This window comes from Gadus morhua, chromosome 16 (assembly GCF_902167405.1).
Source record: "Gadus morhua chromosome 16, gadMor3.0, whole genome shotgun sequence".
Classification (NCBI taxonomy): domain Eukaryota; kingdom Metazoa; phylum Chordata; class Actinopteri; order Gadiformes; family Gadidae; genus Gadus; species Gadus morhua.
Genome location: NC_044063.1, coordinates 15,189,240 through 15,201,715, shown reverse-complemented (window position 1 = coordinate 15,201,715; position 12,476 = coordinate 15,189,240). Strand labels below are relative to the sequence as shown.

General features: G+C 46.2%; 1 protein-coding gene across 4 annotated transcripts in view; it reads right to left on the bottom strand.

Annotated features, from left to right (window-relative positions):
• Positions 1 to 12,476, bottom strand: part of b3gat1a (beta-1,3-glucuronyltransferase 1 (glucuronosyltransferase P) a) — a 61,610-nt gene that overhangs the window by 20,467 nt on the left and 28,667 nt on the right. For all 4 annotated transcript variants that reach the window (XM_030381332.1, XM_030381335.1, XM_030381333.1 and 1 more), the window contains exon 2: positions 8,018 to 8,296. The gene's annotated coding sequence lies outside the window, so the exon portion shown is untranslated. The remainder of the gene's footprint in view (positions 1 to 8,017; positions 8,297 to 12,476) is intronic.

Genomic DNA, 12,476 nt, shown 5'->3' with positions numbered 1-12,476 from the left:
CACGGCCAAAAAGATTATCCTTACAAAAAGCAATGTATGTGTGCTTTTGCCGCTGTTATCAACACAACATGGTGATCGTGGCTGATGCTCCGGCCAATGGGTTTCAGCGCCTCATCACAGACCAGCATTGGACCTCATCTGCATGCCAGCGCCCGGGCAACACATCACGGTCTGTGAGGGCAGTGATTACCATAATCGCAGCCCCCCCCCACCCCACCACCACCACCACCACACACACACCCCCCCAGGCATAACATTTGTTCATTCACTTAGCATGTAACACTTGAATCAAACTGTAAATCCATATCATGATCCACTGGGGCTTGCAAATGAGAGCGCTGCGAATCATGTGACCCCTTAGAGAAGAGCCTCATAAGTTTGATGAATGAATATTTATTTTAAGTGCGGCTAACCTCCCCCCACCCCTCCCCCTCCCACCCCCCGGGTCCTTTGACCTTTGAGTTGATATAACGATTTCTAGCAGGGCTGGCCGGAGCGCAGAACATCATAAAGGTCACTCTGCCTTACTGTCGGTGCAGCGCTGGGCTTTTTTATGAGAATGCCGGGGCCTTTATTTGTTTTATGGGGTGAACATTTTCCTACCGGGAGTCCTTAACACACCACAGTGCTAAACACGTGCCTCGAGTCAACACGTGAGCCTTTACGATTTAATATACCCGAAGCCACGCGCCAGGTGATATGAATCTGAAATGTAAACAAACCTTTTAACTGTGTAATAATTACCAGCACCAACGGTAGCCTGACATAGAAACGTATTATGAGGCGTGTTTTCAAAGAGAATACTTTAATCGGCCCTTAATGAGCTGGGGGCGTTCCTCTCGCATAATTATCCGTGCGTGGACAGGGAGCGGAGGAATGGGCCTTCTGCACACTCTGCTTGGTATGGTAACCTTCAGCAGTTTCATATTGCCGCTCTATCGATTGTGACTTCATTCTCAAGTTGAGACAGGCGCATTGATTTGTTTTTGGTGCTGATTTGGGCTAATGCCATCTGTCCTCAGCGAAGCACAAAGACCCAAGATCAGAACGATGGGGTGTGTGTGTGTGTGTGTGTGTGTGTGTGTGTGTGTGTGTGTGTGTGTGTGTGTGCGCGCGCGCGCGCTTGAATGTGGTTCAATAGCAGTGGCTCTAAGACTACGCAATGAAGTTTTAAATTGAGTTGCAATCATATGCAGTTTAAAAAGCTTCTTGTCTTGCCCTTTGTTAAGCATGCTTAACGAGCATATGCTGGGCTAGAAAGTGGGACGGTATAATTGGCCCGGACCGAAGTCTTAGTTTGTATGGCCGCAGGGCAGGACGCTGCTGGCTCGGCACATCTTCACCAGCCACGGTGGAGATAGCTTTAAGACAACTAGTGGAAGGGAGGGAGACTGCTAGCTTTTCAGCAATGTGTGCGTGTATATATACTGTATTTCTCTCTACATATATATATATATATATATATATATATGTTAACTGGTGGACCCACTGTATAGCACAGAATGCTTTGAGGCTATTCAAGTTCCTCGTAAGCCTTCAGTTTTCTTACCAATGCATGGTAATGATGAGTTCACGTCTGTGCGTGTGGTGTGTGTGTGTGTGTGTGTGTATTATTCGCTGGTCCTCTGTGGGCACCAGCATAGCCCTAGTTATCTCATGTTGCAGTAACTCTGTGTGTGTGTGTGTGTGTGCGAGTGCGTGCGTGTGTGTGCGCACACTACCTGCGTACCCTGAGCTCCTGCCACCTGGTTCATGGATAAATCCTGATAAATTGTCTTGGAGCCTGAAGCAGCTATCTGGGTCATGTGGCTTCCCCTGGATTCTCTGTGAATAGGAGTTTTCTTCCAGTCCACCAAGTGATATGCATGTGTGTAACTATGCTGCCCTACTCTATTCTCCCTCCTGACTGTTTGGATTGCTCAGGCCTAAGAACCTTCCTAAGGTGTAACAAACGGCATACTTAGTTTACAGACGCATTTTGTCATAATTGATGTGTTGGAGGAACAACCCCCCCCCCACCAACGCCCCTCTTGAATAGTTCTTCACATTCCGCATGCAGGTCGCTGTGTTTGAAATGATTTGTTGGGTAGAAAGCGTTTAGCAGCATTTACAGACGACAACGACTTTGCAAACAGTTGCATCACAGCGTAGCCTATTTGTCCCTGCTCAAACAGGATGTCATGTGTGCTTGTGTACCCATTAGCATTTCAGAGATATCCTTTCATTTATAAGACCAGGTGTTTGTCTGTTTGTTTGATGGTGTGTTCACTTGTTTTTTTATGTGTTGTGTGTCTGTCCTCACTGCAGGAAAGGAATAGAGTCGATAATGTAGAGGGTAAACCATGCGGACGTAGGCTCCCTGACGTCACACATTGGTTTAACTTTACAACCAACATGAAGCCTTCGATTTTCTGTTATTGCTTGGGATCTTTTGCAAGTAGCAGTGGAAACGATCCATATTTGGGACTTTGAGGGCGGCAGTAGTCAATGTCAATAACTCATTAATATGAAATCCTTAATAACTCTTTAATCCAATAAAACTGCCAAACGGGACCTCTCAAAGTGTATGATATGGAGATGGGCCACTGAGCATCTAACTGAACGAAGAATAATGTTTTCCCTTTGTAGTACAAAATGGAATGATGTACCCCACTGTTACCACTGCCAGCATAAGTGGCCCTAACCTATTGAAATAGGTAAAAGTCGAAAGGTTGGATGGGGATTAATAGTGATCTGTTTCCCTTTTCTGGTGATCAGTCACCCACAATAGGACCTGTGTGATATTTGTGCTGCGGTGCAGTTTGATCAAAACGTTGCAGAATCGTCAAACCACCTTATTTTTAGGCTGCTCTCATACCAGGGAAAGTGTGTCTTATGAAACCTTTAAGCTACCTTGAAGCTCCGCCTTAACCTAGTCGGACCAATGAGGGGATCTGAATGCCGCTGTCGTCCATGCAGCAATCCCACCTGACATAGTGTAGTATTTAATAAAAATTATTACAATTACAATTAGGGCATTGAGCAGACGCTTCTATCCAAGCAACTTACATCGGTTAATACACACACTGAGTCACCGACGGCAGAGGCAACCATGCAAGGCGACAGCTAGCTCGTCAGGAGCAGTAAGAGTTAAGTGTCTTGCTCAGGGACACATCAACACTCGATGATGGATCGAACTAGCAAACTTTCGGTTACTAGACAACTGCTCTACCTCCTGAGCTGAGCCGTCCCGGAAAATAACACATTTGTTTCAACAAATTAAACCTTCTTTTGTGATTTGTGGGAAAAAGGTTATACAGCTGGTAGGAAGAATACCCAGCAGTGTGAAGACGTCCACAACGTGTCAACACTACTGCCCATTAACTGATCATTTAAAACGTAATCCTGACTCCATGTTAACCTCCTGCATGCTGTGTGGAGCCGCCTCTGTTATTGTTCTTATGCATGCAAGTCAGTTTGAACTGGGACCAGTTCACACTGGTATCTGATATTGGCCACATTTAAAACATGATTTGAATAGCAAAACAAAACAAAATCAGATTAGTAAATCCAAATTTATGAACAAAGGAACAAAGCCGACCTTACTTTATAGCATACCTATCTGTGCTAGGTTCTACAAGGGAGAGTGAGGTAAACAAATTGATAAGCCAATAGACCGAATTTACAACAGGAGGATTTATTTAACAATTCAGTTATTGAAACAAATGTCAATAGTTTTAATGAAATTGATTATTTTCTTTTGAGTTGAATGAAGGCACTGAGGGTTTAAGGATGCGATTGGGCCAGCCCAGTGTCAATTAAGAAAGAAGTCAATTGGCCGATTTACATGTTTTATGGGCTGGTCAGACATGATCATAATTTCTTTAAAGACAGACCCAAAAAGCATGTCGGCAACCCAGGAAAATGACTGTTTAAATCTAAAATCCATCCCCTCTAAATAGATAAATAAAATGCACTCATGTCAGTGCTACCTCTCAAATGCACACACGCACACACACACGCACTGTTCTGTTATTTTGAAGTTCCAGGTCAACCCATTGTTTGAGCTTCATTTATATGAATTTCACAGCACAGAAACAGCCCAAAGCACAAACAGAATTGCATTTAACAGCATCTACAGTATGATATTGCTGGACGTGTTTTATTATAATCTCTGAAATTGCCACTTTTTTCTTCCTTCCATGGGAATAATCAGACACACAAATGTTTTTTGGGCTTATACACGGAGGCGGTGAAATACAAATGCAAACATATAACTTGTGGAGCTCCAGACATGGCAGGCTGTTGTCATTACAGAACAAAAAAGCTGGTTGCGAACAAAGGGCAAAACAAAAATGCTGTGACAAGCGTACAGTGATTTATTTTTCCTTTTTTTCCTCCCCGGGACACAAAGAAAAAGGAGAAATGTATTCGCTCCATTATGAATGATAAGACCACCGTGCATCACTGAGCTGAAACCTAGCGCCGATGTTCACGGATGTCTAGTTTCCATGCACAAGCAGAAATTACAGTTGGGTCGGCTTTATTTTTCCCCTATTTGTTTTCCTTTTTTTCCCCCCGCAGTATTCTTTGTTGGTAAGAGAAAGCGCCGGCCTAATAATTTATGTTCCAATTCTCTGTACAACAAATACCCTCTTGTCTCCGGCGATGTTATGATCAACCACAGCAGACCAACACCCACTGCGGCTCTCGTAGCGGCAAACAGGAAATACTGTTATTAGCGCCAGAGCCGGGATAATGCAGAGAAATGACACTTCCCAAGCCTCCTCCTCTCTGGCCTCTGGGCAGGACACGCGCCACTGTAATACCGTGTTCTGCTGCAATCCTTCTCTGCTCGCCGTCTTAGCAAGCATTAAAGAGAACCGCTCTGAGCATAACGGGCATCGAGGTGTTCCGCATCCACGTTGAAAGTTAGCATATGCTTCTGCTCGGAGAAGATAGTTTCTGTCAAACCCTAACCGGTTCACACGCTCGTTAATGAGCGTGTTTTAATTCATTCTTTGGGTCAGGTCCAACTACAATTATACTAACCATCAAAAATCATTGTTTGTTCCTGCGTAGGATGTCTGTGTTTATTTTTCTCCTGCCTCGATTTCTTTAATTCCCTTTTTCACCTGTCCCAGCAAGACATCTAGGAACTGCTAACTAGTGGCGCACAATGCTGCTGCCAAGCTCCCGACCAAGTCCCAAGGAAATGGACTAACACTGGCTTCCGATCAATCTCGGAATCCGGTTCAAGATTGTTGTTATCACGCTTAGAGCTTGGAATGGTCCAGCGCCTGTCGACATTACAGAGCCACTGCAACCATTATGTTCCAAAAAAGTGTCTGTGCATTTGAGGTTGTAGCTGCTAAACTTGGAAACTTGCTCTGGAGCTGTTTAGACTTGCTTTTGTTAAATGTCTTATGTTTTGCTGGATGTTGGTTTTTCGCTGCTTTTTGTCCTCTATTTGCTTTTTGTGATGCACTTTGTGACGCTCGAGAAAGGTGCCATATAAATATACGTATTAATAATATTGTTAATGTAATATTTGATCATAAATTATACAGATATGTATATAACTATCTATATGATTGTGTATCCCATATTACTACAGGTTTACTGTCATGTGTTTATTGTTAGGGTGAAGAAAGTGCTCTCATGTTCAAAACTCTCATTGTTAAAGCTGCTTTCGACCAATGGCACCTATCACCCTCCTGTCTCTACCTATCTCTATCCCCCCTCTCTCTCTTACTCTCTTTCACTCTCACTCCCTCTCCCCATCTTTCGCAGCTATAGTCAACACCGGTGTTTCTTTGGTTTATCTTATAGTGTCTATCTCTCTCTTCCTCCACCTCCCTCTCTCTTATTGTCTGTCTGTCTATCGTTCACTCTGTGAATAACTCACTGGGGACAGACATGCATCTGTGGCCCTCTGCAGTGCTGGAAAGGACATCCTCTCAGTTTAATTCAACTCAACCTCGCTCTCCAGGGGTTTCTGTTTGTGACAGCTCCATGCAGAGAGCCAGAAGGAAGACATGCATGTTCACTGTGTGTGTGTGTGTGTGTGTGTGTGTGTGTGTGTGTGTGTGTGTGTGTGTGTGTGTGTGTGTGTGTGTGTGTGTGTGTGTGTGTGTGTGTGTGTGTGTGTGTGTGTGTGTGTGTGTGTGTGTGCGCGCGCGCGTGCGCGCAAGTACCAGTGTGGTGTTTGTCTGTATCTGTGTGTCTGTTGGCGTGTGTGTGCTTGCGTGTGCATGGACCTTTTAATCCTGATCCCCATAAAAGGTTTGATATTACCCAGGCACTAATCATTACAGTCTACATATCTATGATGAGGAGCCATTTTGTTGATTACTCCGTTCTAATTAAACCCACGCTATAAAATCAATAAAGAGCGAATTAGGGTATATTAAAAATTACACAGTTCATGCCATTTACTTTAACCACAGTGTGGACTGATTAATTATACAAAATATTAATTGTGCTACTGAAGTAGTCTAACTTCAACTTTATGTTGACAATATAATATAGTTGCAAGGTTAATTATAGCGCAAACTGGAAAGTAATGATATGGATGTTTGACTATCTTTTACATATTGCATATTTATAATGTATGTAAGTATGATGTTTATCATAAAGTATCTAGTTCTTTTCAGACACTAAACTTTTTAATTGAATTGAAAGAATACTAATGAATGCATTCAATTATCCTACATGATTTAATGCATCAGTTTCTACCTTACCATGCCTAAATGTATATAGAATGAGTTTTGTTAGTTGGATGGTGTGGTGTTTATTTGTTTTTCCTCCACCCTGAGTGCAGTGAAGGTGTAGAGTCGGAAGGTCTCATGGGTGTGTGTGTGTCAAGCTGCTTCCCCTCTCTCTGCTCTTTGTTTGCATTAGGCAAAAAGCACCCTGAGCAATGGCTCCGTTGGCCCAGAGCTTGCAGGTGTAGTATCACAATTCATTCTTAGGTACTCAAGGGACAACAGAACCTACATGCAATTTAGCACATAACGTATCTATCCCACCCTTCTCTCGCTCTTCCCTCTCCCTCCATCGCTCTCTCACCTCATTTCTCCCTCACACACCTACTCTCTCTCTCTCTCTTTCTCTCCTTCTCCATCTCCCCCTCTCTCCCTCTCATCCTCTCTCTCTCTCCCACACACATTCTTATTTTTTTAGTTTTCTCTATCGTTCCTTACACTCATTTTCGCACCTGCAGATAATTTCTCCTGCATCAACATCAAACCGAATTGTCTTCTAAGCTTCGCAGATGTCTCCTCCGTCTCCTTCACCCCCCCCCCCCCCCCCTTCCCATCCTCCCCTCCATCCCGTCCCACCAAGCTCCTCTGAGTTCTTCTGCCTTCATATAAATATCTGGCGGCTGATAATATCGGGTTGGGGGAGTTGGGTGGTGGGGGAGAGGGATGCTGCCTTAGTGTGTATCCCTCTGATTATATCGCCCCTCCTGCCTCCTCTGGATCTGCAGCTACCTCCTGGTGGCTCCCTAGCAGCAGCCCCGGCGTTGGGGAGACGGGGAGCCCGAGATGGCAGGGCTGCCGGGGTGGGAGCGTGGAGCCTGTACCCCCATGCCCCTCTTCTGATCTGGTTCATTCGCCCTTTCACTCGTGGTTCTGGCGGCCGTTGTGTGGATTGGGTTTTGAACTGGCGATAACGCCCCCGGTTTTGCATGTGTGTACACAAGTACATTTAAAATGCATGCATGAATAAACTGGGATGAACGAGAACCAAGCCGCGGCGGTTCACTCTGTGATACCAATGCAACAACTTTTTGGTTGTCTTCCAAATAAACCGGGGAACGAACAGGTATCTATAGTTCCTTTACATTTTGAGAGAAAACCCCTCATAATCAAAGACAACGCCGGTATCTCGTCCGTGGCGGGCCGTGATTTGCGGCATAAGTGGGGGTTATGAAAGGGAGGGGGGGGGGGGGTAGTTAAGCCTGCTCACTCATTGGTGGTGGAATGCATCATTTCCCCACACACAATAGGGTAAGAAACAATAGGGTACTCACCAGCAGTCTCTCTGCCAGTCTCCTAACAAGCGAGGGCTCCGCCGTCTGACTCAGGTTCTACCCCGGCAACAGTGCACACGGATCCTCTGAGGGCGACCCCGGCGCCGTTACTCCCGTAAGCCTCCTATAATTGGAAAATGTTCCTTTTTCTGTCTTTGTCCGGTGGGTTTCGCCGGCCGAACGGAGCAGGTCGGAGCTGGTCAACTTTGTCGTCACCGGCTGCTGTGCTACTGGTCGCATCCGAGTCCCGTGGATGTTTCACATCCTCAGCACTGGCTCCTAGAGAAAGGGGACAGGAACAGGAGAGGTTAGGGAGAATGGGCCTTCTCATACACAACACAATGCAGGGCATTGACACAATGGAATGGGAGGGATGGCATGGGCTCAACTGGGAGGGGACGATGACATGCTACATAACGGCCACTGTAGCAGCAGCCTCCATGGCTCTTCATTAACGCTTGCCTATGAACTGCTGTCAGATTAGCACTTTATTTGAGGAATGTGACTTGTAGGACTGTGCTATCCGTAAATGTCCATATATTTTTGGATTTAGACCGACAGACAGACATTTTTAATTTGTTAGCTTCATATCTGAATTGAATCAGGTTATTTCTGTCTGCAACCACTTTTTGAACGGTGACTCTCAAATGTGAATGAAAAACATAGACACAAATGTATGGATGCAGCTGTAGATAATAGAAATGTTAGGATGTGTTGACAATACAAATGTTAGGATGTAGCTGTTGAAGATACAAATGTTAAGAGGAAGCTGTCGACAATACAAATTTTAGGATGGCGCTGTAAACAATCTACATTTTAGGATTGAGCTGTTGATAATACAAATGTTTGGATGCAGCTGTTAATGATACAAATGTTAGGATGCAGCTGTTAGTAATACAAATGTTAGGATGCAGCTGTTAGTAATACAAATGTTAGGATGCAGCTGTTAGTAATACAAATGTTAAGATGCAGCTGTTGATAATACAAATGGCCGCAACAGACACAGAGGATCAACCCCCTCCCTGAAACGTCAGACTCATCGTGTCCTTCCTGTCCCGGTCGCCCGCTGGACTGGGGGGGAGGGGGACAACCACATTTGACGAGTTCGCTGTAAGACCAAGACCGAATGCAGCCGCTGCACTCCTCACTCATTCCACCACCAGACCCTTCACCCTCCCCTCCCCCCCTACAGCCACTGCTCTCCATTATTGATGAGGCTCCCTCTGTTTTCTCATCAGCCACACCGGTGGATGCACTCGCCCTGTGGGCCCCCGATGTTGTTCCAAGGTGGGGTGGGGGTGGGTAGGCTGGGGGTGGAGGGGGGTGTGGGGGGCGGGGGCGGCCAGCTGATGCCAGCCGTGAAAAATGGGATGGAGGTTGAGGCACATTAACGGTCCATTGACAAGCTGCGACACAGAGAGCATACAATGTCACAGGTTTGTTATTAGGCTAATCTAAATTCAATGGGGTTGTCGAGAGATGAACAAGTAAAAAAGGAAAACAGCCCTCGTCTGGAATCATCCACGAGAGCGAGAGCACTGACTGGGAGCTCAGAACGACAGGTTTGAAGGAAGCAAAGCCTATGAAAAACACGGCTTATGGGAGTAAAATCTAATCCAAACCCCTCCACTCCTTAAAATGTCCCTGTTATACCCTTATTTTGCCTTTCTTTTTGCCTAGTCTTTGTCCTCCGGTAAATGTCTGTAATGTCCACTTTAAGGTGATTGACTCTGTTCACGGTAGACTTGTAAAAATGTATAAATGAGTGGCTGGAAGGTTAACAGACTGGTGTAAAGAGAGACAAAGAGGGAGGCTGAATTCATTGCTAGGCAGTTGTGCCACTAGCGCCCCTTTTAAACCAGAAGCCCCAGGTTTACAATATAATATGGCCATTGATTAGAGCTGTGATGTGCAGAGCGAGAGACCGAGAAGAAGAGAGAGAGAGAGAGAGAGAGAGAGAGAGAGAGAGAGAGAGAGAGAGAGAGAGAGAGAGAGAGAGAGAGAGAGAGAGAGAGAGAGAGAGAGAGAGAGAGAGAGAGAGAGGGAATGAGAAAGAGAGAAATAGAGAGAGAGAGATGCATTTGGTGAGGAAGGCAGTGTGAACGAGAGAGATAAAAAAAACATTGCCTTTTTTACTACTCTTTTATGGGCAGCAATGAGAAAAGATAGGACACAGGTAATTTGCCAGTTGCTTTTACCAGGCCAGAGGGTACCACGTACCTTCAGCTCTGGAGTGAGACGAGACCTAGCTGCTTGCTATCACATTCTTCCTCCTGAACTATGGGATTGAGACCCACTTAGAAGTTGCTTTGGTCCACACACAGTGCAATCATTCACCAATGAATTAGCCCACTCTTTTATAATTCAATGCATTTTGCCCCCTCGCTTCAAACGGACTACTGCAGCAGGACCAAACCACAGAGAATGAATTATCACATGCACAAACATACACATAAACATATACACACATGCACAGACATGCACAAACACACACACCCACACACACACACACACACACACACGCTCTGGTCGACTCACAGTGACGCATCCAAACGCGCACACGCACTCAGTTGGATTCACATAGACACACACATCGGCGCACACGCCCTATAGACACACATCGCATTCGGCACTTTGGTGGCTGTGCAGCGGGCTGAGCACCGTGACCGCGCCAGTCCCTAGGAGACTGCAGGGACATCTCCGACTGTGGAGGATACAAGACAGCAGCGGTGGCTGGTGGCTGGCAGCGACTGAGGGGGGGGCACTGGGGAGTTGGGGGGGGGGGGGGGGGGGGGGGGGAGAAGAGGCTTAGGATGTATTGATCGACCTGGCCCAACCCATCATCTCCAATTGAGAGACGCATTCACTCCATTTCTTCACCACCTACACGTGCGCGCGACCAGCCAAATGCCTCACCTACACACTCTCACGCACACACACATACGCGGGCACGCACACACACATACACACAGGCACAAACACATAGACACACACAGGTGTGCGGACAAGCACACACAGGTGTGCGGACAAACACACACATACAAACACGCACGCAGACAAACGCACACACACTCACACACACACACACACAAACAGGATGTCGTACCAACCCTCTCACCCAGGCCTTTGCACCTCGTAGCTGTAGCTGCAAATGGGAATGCGTGAGCACGACTGGGCATGCTCAGTGGTTTCCATGGCATTTGTTACCAACGTCTAGCATGGATGGTTTTCACTGTCGGAGCATTGAAAAGATGGATTATTCCCGGGGATATTTTGCGGTATGATATATATTTACCAAGAACATAAACGATCTAAGGGAAGATAACACGTGCATGCACACCCGCAGGTGATTTAATTGGACTTCCAAAGTATTAATGCATTGATTAAACATTGCAGTGGACATTGTGAATGCATCGATGTGCACAATGTCAAAGTGATATTCCTCGTATGCTGTAATGTTGCATGATTTGTGTCTAACTGTCTAATAGTATTTCCTCAAGCCTTGTGAATCAGTAGAGAAGGTTGGAGTGGTAAGGCTTGCTTTCGGAGAGGTCTGGGGGTGTGTGAAAGGCTGTGACCAGATTTCAGTATGGAATGAAGACAGTCATTAAGCTTAGTTACCCCTACAGCTATACATTTTCCATGGCTGTAGGGGTGCTGAGCCCGTCCTCTGTTGAATCTTTGATGACGGGTAAGGCCCTGCCCTTGATAACAATGGACCCTTTTTTCCATCGTATCTATTCTTTAGGCATCTGTCGTTTAAGAGGAGAAAAATGCCAGGTTTGTCATGAAAGACAATTCTGCATGCCTTTGACTATGGCTTTATAATTAATTCAAAAGGGCCAGTTGCAGAGTAAATGCTTCTTTATTCTCTCGTAAGTGGTTGGTATTAATAATGCACGCCTGGGTCCAAGTTCAACATCTGTCTTGGCAAAGTTCAACATAAACGCTTCCACTGGATACGCAAAGTTGTTACCAAACCAATTGTCTCCCGGACTCGCTCAAACTTATTTTTCTCCTCTTCATTATTTTCTCTCTCTCTCTCTCTCTCTCTCTCTCTCTCTCTCTCTCTCTCTCTCTCTCTCTCTCTCTCTCTCTCTCTCTAGCTCTCCCCCTCCCTCCCTCGCTCCCTCCTCTGCATGGTTTGCTCTCTCACTCTCGCTCCCTCCCTCCCTCCCTCGCTCCCTCCCTCCCCTACATACCTCCCTCTCTGCAGGGCCCTGCTTGGCCCTGACACCTACATTGGGGTGGGAGGATGTGGCCCATCAGAAGTAATTGGAGGAGCGCTGGTGGTTGGGTTTCTCTGGGAGCGGGCCGCTCCATCGATCCCGTGCGTCTGGCTGGTGGTTGGAGGAAGCAGCTCTCGTCCCTCCCCCACCGGCTGTGGGGTGACGGCTCCCGAGAGAGCCAAGACGCATGGGGCTGTGTTTTTAACATCAAATACAGGGAGTCACCGTGC